Consider the following 8,761-nt stretch of genomic DNA (forward strand, 5'->3'; position numbering starts at 1 on the left):
CTGCACTAGCTACAGCTTCTGGACTAACTTTGGCTAGTACCACTGTGACTAAACTATCCCTTCTGTACTCATCCTGTGTAATGAGGATGGGCAAAGGGATTGGATGAAGTGGCAGAAGACATGCTGAAGTCATATTCAGTATATTTGAAGATACAGGCACCATCCCCAGGTGAGAGCTTGGTAACTTAAAGCATGTACTATACTGCTTGTGCAGCTTGAATCAAAGTAACATTATTGAACTGGAAAGAACTCATTTATTGAATGCAGCAGTTTCAACTGTATATTACCTTATTTAAAATGCCTACAACTTTCTCTGGGGAAAGTTTTCAACTCCTGGGTTTCAGAATATATTATGCAAGAACCTTTGGGGGGATTATAAGGAACAGCACTGTGATATGTGGCATTCAGGTACAGAAACAAAACTGCTTCATTTCAATAAATAGCTATTGATTATATCATATGAGCCACAGCTCTAAAAATATATGAAACTTCAAACTCCTTGGTCACTTGAGCACTTATATTATGTTAACACCTGTAAAACTGTTTGCCACACCCCTATTAGTTCTGAACAGGCTTCTCTCCTAAACTCTAATGCTGACATTCAGCATTTGAAATATTTTCTAGCCCTGATTTTAGTGTTGCATTCTAATTCATTTCTATTATTCTGTCAAAAGTACAAAATTGAATACCTGGTATCTTTCATAAGACTGAAAAATTATATCAATGCAATACATAAACGATGGACTTCAACCAAAGAAGAAAATGTTATCTGTTCAAGTATACAGTGAAACACTAGAGAATAATGCATGACAAGATGATTAAATGTAACTAATTAAATCTGCAAGAGAAACTTGGATCAGTAAAATGGCACTACACAAAATGGATGCTAGTTCTTTGGTTCATATTCCTTGAATTTTAAAGTATTCTAAGTTCTTTTATCTTTAGAAGTTATTAGGATAATTTTTTCTTTAAAAAGCTCCAGATATCTCATTGGAAAGCCTGGGTGATTCATAAGTTACAATGACACTTTTAATCACCTAAATCCTTTTCCATAGAATCTAAAGTATTCATGAAGTGTTTATTGAAATAAGGGTACATTTACTTAACTCAAGCAGATTTGAAAAGAAAATCTGATAAAGATTTTGTAGCACTTTTGTCTGTATTTGATAAGATTGTGCTTTTTTGTTAAATTCAGATAAAATGATGTAAACCCACAAAGCATTTTGACTCATACTCAAGAGGCTCCACCTCCAGAATAAGGTTGAGTTATTTTGATAAAGCCCACAGATGCTGTACTCACTACGATCAGTAGACATCAAGTGCAATGCTCATTATCTAAATAGGGCTATATCATGCTTGCCTCTAGCTTGTTCCAACATGCATAAATGAATTCTATTCAAGCCTTCTCAATAATGCAATGTTAGCCTTCAAACCCATTGCTGGGAATATTTGAAACCTGCAGAAATTATAGTAAACCACAACAATGATGCCCAAAAATAGTTCTGCTAGTTACAGCAATACATTCCTAAAGTAATATAAGCAATGAATACAATAAAGTTTTGAAAATACACTCCCAAGTGAAAAAGATGTATACAAATTTTTAGCCAACAATATTACCTCTCTGACAATGTATGCTTTCTTTAACACAGAGGAAATGTAAAATCAAAAGTTTTTGTCATGATATGAAAAGCATATCAAAATGTGTCACTCTAATTAAATGCTTAAAAATAGAAAATATTTTACACAAACAAGTTTCTTTTTGTACTTTGGCAATATGTTCAAAATTACAATTATATAAGAACCCAAAATAGCTTTAATATTGTTGCTTGGACAACAGTCAAATTTAAATCAATTGGCTTTTAATACTATTTTTGAACTTCAAATAAGTGGTTTGAAAGGGCATCCTTTTTAAACTCCTCCATAAATCTATAGTTATTAAAAGGAGTATGGAATAGCTATAACGTTTTATCAGTGTGAAGCAGACAGTAGGATGAAATAAGGTGAAAGGATAGCTAAATCACAACAGAATTTGCATGTGGATATTATAAAAGCAGAGTAGTGGATGCTGAAGCTTCTGTCACTGGAGCAGAGTTGTGGACAGAACCACAAAAGGTTCAGCTGGTTTTAGGTTCACCAAAGCCAGCGAAATCAAGAAAATTACTTTGGTAAAGACTTTGCACCAATTTACCACAGGCAGAAATTCCAGTTTCTAAATTTCAGATTCTTTATGGGCCACTTTATGCATGATTTATTTCCACTAAGGAAATAATCTTTAATTAGGGGAAAAAACATGTACACCATCACCTTTTAACTGTATTTATTATGTTAGATTGGGACTCTTCCACACACATACTGGCTTCCCAACCCACATACTCACAGCAAAACACACAGCATACTTTATGACTGAATATATATGGTTCACAGTTTGCCCATGTTTGTATGTTCCAGTAACCATCATTTAGCGTGACATGAATTAGCCTAGCCTCCTCCCAAACCTGTCCACTCCCCCTTTCCCTCTGATTCTCCTGTGCAGCTGGTAGAAGAAATTCTGAAACTTTTGCTTTATTTAACTGTGGTTTGTTGTGCCATCTGGAGTAACAAACTTGTTACCATTAACTATTATTAGTTCAAAACAAGCCAACTAAGTGTGGTTTCTGAAGCTGGCTTTTTTTAAAACTAATCATAGTTAATGTAAACCATAGTTCCTGTTTCAGACACATGAAGCCATGGCTAATGAGAAGAAGAAGCTTCTGAACTCCTCTCAGTCATGCAGGAAGAAGTGAGATGGAGAGTGTGCTAGTCTGGGAGACGCCTAGGTTCGTTCAGAACCATGGTTTAGCCCAGTCTTCCCCAAGCTGCTACCCTCCAGAAGTGTTGAACTAAAACTCCCATCATCTGCCAGCCAGCATTCCCAGGCCCAGTTTAGCTTGGTGCGTGAACATGGCCATAATCTACAGGAGGAAAAATGTCACATGTGAAGCATTTAAGGTTCAAATATTTCAGCAGCAAGAATTTTTCTTGTTTTATTTCCTATAGTATATGTTAATACAGAACACATTTACTAATATTTTTCAGTACTCTTCATTATTAATACTATTTCCATGGTCTCAATTTTTAAACCAGTATTTACCAGCAACGATTGCCGACAGATATGTGTTGGATATCGGCTTGTAGATCACTTGATGATATGCAGATCAACAAAGATTTCTAATTCCCAACAGTTTAACAATAGCAACAACCAAATAACTCCACCCCTCCCCACCCTAATTTATATTGCTGAAATAAAAAAATAGGTTGGGATAACCAGAAGTGGACTTGTGCGTAGAAGGGCCATGAACTTTTCTGTTTTGGTTCAAAAACAAATTGCTAGGCTCAGAATTGTTTGACTCTAAGCATACAACTTTTGCACCAGTCTCTTATCGGTGGATCTTGGAGTTCTATTAAAACACAAGTTAGTTCCCACAATCTTGAAGTCTGACTAGTCCTGACATACCACATTAAAAGGGGGGATCAATGCTATTATTCTTATAACTATCCACTGCCGCTGAATAACAAACAATCCCTGGGAATGCCCTAAGTACTATACTAAGAACAAAGAAACTATATGATGCTTTCTAAAACGGTAAAACGGTTTACAATCTATGTAACATTGTTATAGGTATCAATTATGTAAAAGTCACCACAATCCTAAAGATAATTTACTTATTATTCTATTGAGTTTAAGTGCATGTGTTTGGTATTGCTTTTATAATATAAAAAAAAGAATATTGCTTAAAACTGAGATCTGTTCTTCACTAGATTGTTACTCTAATTTACTAGGATATAACAAATCATTGGCTGCATTCAGACAACACAACAGTCAATAGTGGGTTAATAGTCAACACCACAGTTCATTATCGAGCAGGTACTCCCACGTAAATATTGCAGATATCAATTATTAGAACATATGACTTAAAATCTCAAATGAACTATCACAGTATAACTAACATTTGTCTTTATTTACTAACTAGCTAAAGACCTATCAAGATTTATGGGTGGAGGAAGGGTTGGCAAGTTCAAGACTTTTCCAAAATTCACAATGACCACACCTACTCCTGAAGCAGAGCTGAGCTGACCTCATCTCCTACAACAATGTTCTGCAAGATTGTTAATACATGCTAATCACAACAGGCAAAATATATATGGAGAGGACTTCATGAGTTACCTGGAGGCAGAGGCTGAGTCACCATGTTAGAGGACAATGTTAGCCTCAAGTCCAGGACTTTACTTTCATAGAGAAGAATGGAAGCTGTTCACAATTGGGTTGCAACTAGGAGCACCACTGAGATGAGACAGGCCTGGTTCTCTGCCTCTGGCTACTTCAGTCATTAAGCATCAATAACCAATCAGCACAGACCTATCCGCTGGCATAATTTATCTTCTTGGTACTGATCTCTCTTTCTCTCTCTCTCTCTCTCTCTCTCTATATATATATATATACCATCATATGTTGATTTTTCTAATGTTCTTAAAAAGACATAAACAAATATGGTAAAGTACATGAGTCACCAATTTGGACAGCTTTAAAAGGGTCTTAGATAAATTCCTGGAGGAGAAAGCTATCAATGGCTACTAGTCCTGATAGGTATGTGCTACCTCCAGTAGCAGAGGCAGTAAGCCTATGTACACCATTTGCTGGGGAAAATGGGTGGGAGGGTGCTGTTGCACTAGTGTCCTGCTTGTAGATTCCTGGTCAACAGCTGGTTACCCACCGTGTGAACAGAATGGGCCCTTGGCCTGATCCAGCATGGCTTTTATGTTATGATTTCCAGAATAAAAATGTACAAGATCTTGAAGTTCTATTGTCAAGAGTAAAGACCTCCAGCTAATTTAGAGACCAATTCTTTTGCCCCCATGTTCTCTAAAGAGCATCAAAGCTGCTTTCACATGTATAAACTGCCCAGAGAGCTTCAGCTATTGGGCGGTATAAAAATGTAATAAATAAATAAATAAATAAAAATAGGCAGAATTGGGTATTTATGTAAAGGAATTAAGGAATGTGCACATTTTAATGCTGTACTATTTATACACACCATCCAGGAGGATAATGACCACTGAAGTCATGTGAGTATATCACAAAATTCTGTGTTTTCTTGATGATGATGATGATGATGATGATGAAGAAGAAGAAGAAGAAGAAATCCCCTCTATGGTGTCCAGAGGCACAAGTGAAGCAACTCTACTCTGGTAATGCTCTTATGAAGAAATAGTTCAGGAGTAGGATTCTATATTCTTCAAAGCAAGGCCTGCGGTCTTTGACTCTTGCAAAGTGAGTCCAGGACACATATTTAAAAGCATTAATGACATGGTAAAATGGATCAATGTAACAATGACCTCATTCACACATCACAATAAGCCAGATTTCCTCGAACCATGGTTCAGCCCATACATACTTCCATGGCAAACAGGAGCAGCTAAACAAAGCATGGACATTTAGTCCATGGTTTGTTTACTGTAGGAGAAGAGACAAGCCAGAGATCTAGGTTCGCTAGTCATGCTAAATAAACCATGTACCAAAGGTCTGTGGGGGTTTTTCAGCAGTTCCCTTTGTAAGCAGGAACAATCAGGCAGGATTTACTTCCATACTGCTCATAAACAATAAGCCTGGGTTATGAAGGAATGCTGGCTTATTGTGACATGCATGCATATCCCCCAATACTTACAAGTTGAGTTCAGGGTGATCTGTACTATGGGCTGTTTATGATATAACCTGTAATGTGTTTCAATGTTAGGGAAAGTAGCTGATGCATTACTACAGCTTTCACCAATCCAGATGTTTTGGATTTCAACCCCTATCAGCCCCAGCCAGCATGGCCAATAGTCGTAAATGTTGGGAACTGTCATCCAAAATGTCTGGACAGCAACAATTGGGGAAGGCTGCATTACTATAATAATATTTACCATCCTCCTGAAAGCTGGAATGCTAGTACCCAGCTCTGTCCATTATTGATTCCCAATGAAACTCCCAACAATGACATTCCTTCCTGTGTGAGGGAGTGGCATTACCTCAGACTAGCATACACTACATACCAGCATACATCAAAAATGTGAAGTGTGAATTCAGCAAACATGTATATCATATAGGTATACTTTGTCATGGAGCCATGATTGGCTGCAGCTTCCTGCAGAGTATACTTGGGCCTCCTCCACATAAAATCTGAAATGTCTTCAAGTAAAAGCTAACAAAGAACGGAGATTTCAGTATTTTAAGAAGTCACATGGCCATATCTTAAGTGCAAACTTACACATGGAACAAGAAAATGGTTAGCATTTCACTAAAATATCCTAATTTAAACCACTGTAAAAGGCTACAACCCTATGCACACTTATACAAGTAACTGAACAGGATGTACCACACTAAAAGACATTTATTTATTTATTATTTATTTATTACATTTCTATACCGCCCAATAGCCGGAGCTCTCTGGGCGGTTCACAAAAATCAAAAACAATCAAAGTATAAAACAACAGTATAAAACCACACTATAAAATACAATATAAAAGCTCAACCAGATAAAAACAGCAGCAATGCAAAATTACAAATTTAAAACACCAAGTTAAAATTTATTTATAGACTGTTAAAATGCTGGGAGAATAAAAAGGTCTTCACCTGGCGTCTAAAAGCATATAATGTAGGTGCCAAGCGAACCTCCTTAGGGAGCTCATTCCACAGCCGGGGTGCCACAGCAGAGAAGGCCCTCCTCCTGGTAGCCACCCGCCTCACTTCCTTTGGCAGGGGCTTGCGGAGAAGGACCCCTGAGGATGACCTTAGGGTCCAGGCAGGTACATACCGGAGGAGGAGTTCCTTCAGATAGCCTGGCCCCAAGCCGTTTAGGGCTTTAAATGTTAATACCAGCACTTTGGATCGGCTGGACCTGGACTGGCAGCCAATGAAGCTAGAAAAGGACTGGCGTGATGTAAGGACTGGCGACATGCATAGGATCAGACTATAAAACCAGTAAGTGGTTACTGGGTAAAATAACAGAATTACTTAACATCTATACAAAACTTTGTAGCATTTTCAGTATAACTACCCTGTAAGGTAGATCAGTATTATTATTCTGTATAGATGAGAAAGAACGAGGAAAAAAGGTAGTGCTCCCTAGTCACCACTTCATGCTAAGAAGCCTCCATTCCCCACCCTGATACAAAGCAGCAGCTCTCTGACAAAAACTCAAGAAGTGAGAGCTACTGCTGCTCCATCTTTATTTCAAACCAGAAATGGCAGAGGTAGAAATAAATAATTCCCAGCCCTCACTTTAGCTTGCCCAATACCCTGTTCCAACCTCTTTCCTATTCCCTTCACCATAGCGCTCCTCCAGGGCCACCAATTGTCCCCTATTTCAAAACCGACTCATAACCCCCTTTCTGCACTTCTCCCACTTCACAATGGAGTCAGGAAGCTGGACTTGGCATCTCCCCACAAGACAGCAAGACTCCTCTGCTTAAATGCTTAAGGGGGGGGAGGAGGAGAGAGTTGGCTCCCACCTACTTCCAACCTTTCCCACCCACCCCTCCATCTCCCTCTAAGTACACCTAGCTCCCTCATGCAGGGCTTTGCAATACTCAGCCAGCTACTGAACACTTCTCTGTGTGGACCGTCCCCGCCTCTTCCCTTGTCCACTCCTTTCCACCACCACCTCCCCCCACTTTCTGGAAAGACAAACCGAGCTCTTCTTTCCCTTAAGAGCCCTAATAAAACTCCTTCTTTGGGGAAGATAAACCTGTGTGTGTATACACGCACGCATCGATTTCCGAGGCCCCCACTAGACAGTAGTTTTCACCCCCAACAGTTTCTCGGAAAAAAGAGAGAGGAGAAAGCCGCTTTTTCTAGGAGTCCCCCCCCACTCCCGTCCATAACAAAACTGATCCCTTAATTCAGGTTACCCCCACCCCAATTCAAATCTGCATTTTCATCCTTCTGCTTCCTTCTTTCCTTCTCCACCCACCCCCCTTAAAATCCCCCGTTTTTTTCTCCCTGTCTCAAAACCCCGAAGGAAAGGAAGGGCGGAGACACGGATCCTCAATGCTCTCCCTCTTTCTTCCCTTCCTTCCTTCCACACGGGCGCGCTAGCTAGGCCCGGCGGCGATGGGACGGGGAGGAGGGCTGAGAAAGGCTTCGCCTTAACGAGAGCCCGAAATCCGCCTCTCTGAACTCCTCGGACGACCCCGGCGGGCGCTACAAGTTTATGGCGGCTCATGATCCCCCCCCCACCTCTCCCTTTTCCTTCCTTCCCCTCCTTTCCTACCTGATTGCGAGGCGTTCTGCTGGTCGCGGGCTCCTCCGGGGGCTTCGGAACTCTCCGGCCCAGGCGGAGGGAAGCAGCGAAGGATTAATTATGGCAGAAGAAGGCAGAGGAGGAGCAGGAGGCGGCGGAGGAGGAGGAAAAGAGAGGGGCGAGGAGAGGGTTTCTCTCCCCGGCGGGCTCCGCTCTTTGTCTCAGCGGCAGCGGCGGCTGGTTTCTCTCCCCCTCGCTCGCTCCCTCCCTCGCCCGCCCCCCTCCCGACTGCTCTGCTCTGCTCGTTGCTTTTCCTCCTGGTGCTGCTGCTTTCTTCCCTTCGCCCAGCGGCCGGGCGCAAATGGGCCGCGTCCTCCCGCGGGGCCGCCGGCCTCACCCCGCTTCTTTTCTGGCTTTCCCCCCTCCCCTCCCGGCTCGACGTGTCCAAGGCCCCGGCGCTCCGACTGCCGCTCAGCTCAGCTTCAGCAGCCCGGCGGCGGCGG

The 8,761-nt window shown here is 41.1% G+C and overlaps 1 protein-coding gene across 2 annotated transcripts in view; it reads right to left on the minus strand.

The window, feature by feature from the left end:
* Window positions 1–8,512, minus strand: part of NCK2 (NCK adaptor protein 2) — a 74,547-nt gene extending 66,035 nt beyond the window's left edge. Inside the window, exon 1 of one of the 2 annotated variants that reach the window (XM_063126217.1) lies at window positions 8,289–8,512. The gene's annotated coding sequence lies outside the window, so the exon portion shown is untranslated. Of the gene's footprint in view, window positions 1–7,400; window positions 7,422–8,288 lie in introns of those variants that run through there. The other variant, XM_063126219.1, reaches the window with a different exon arrangement.
* Window positions 8,513–8,761: the final 249 nt, after the last annotated feature.

The sequence above is a fragment of the Elgaria multicarinata genome, chromosome 5, assembly GCF_023053635.1.
Source record: "Elgaria multicarinata webbii isolate HBS135686 ecotype San Diego chromosome 5, rElgMul1.1.pri, whole genome shotgun sequence".
Lineage (NCBI taxonomy): Eukaryota > Metazoa > Chordata > Lepidosauria > Squamata > Anguidae > Elgaria > Elgaria multicarinata.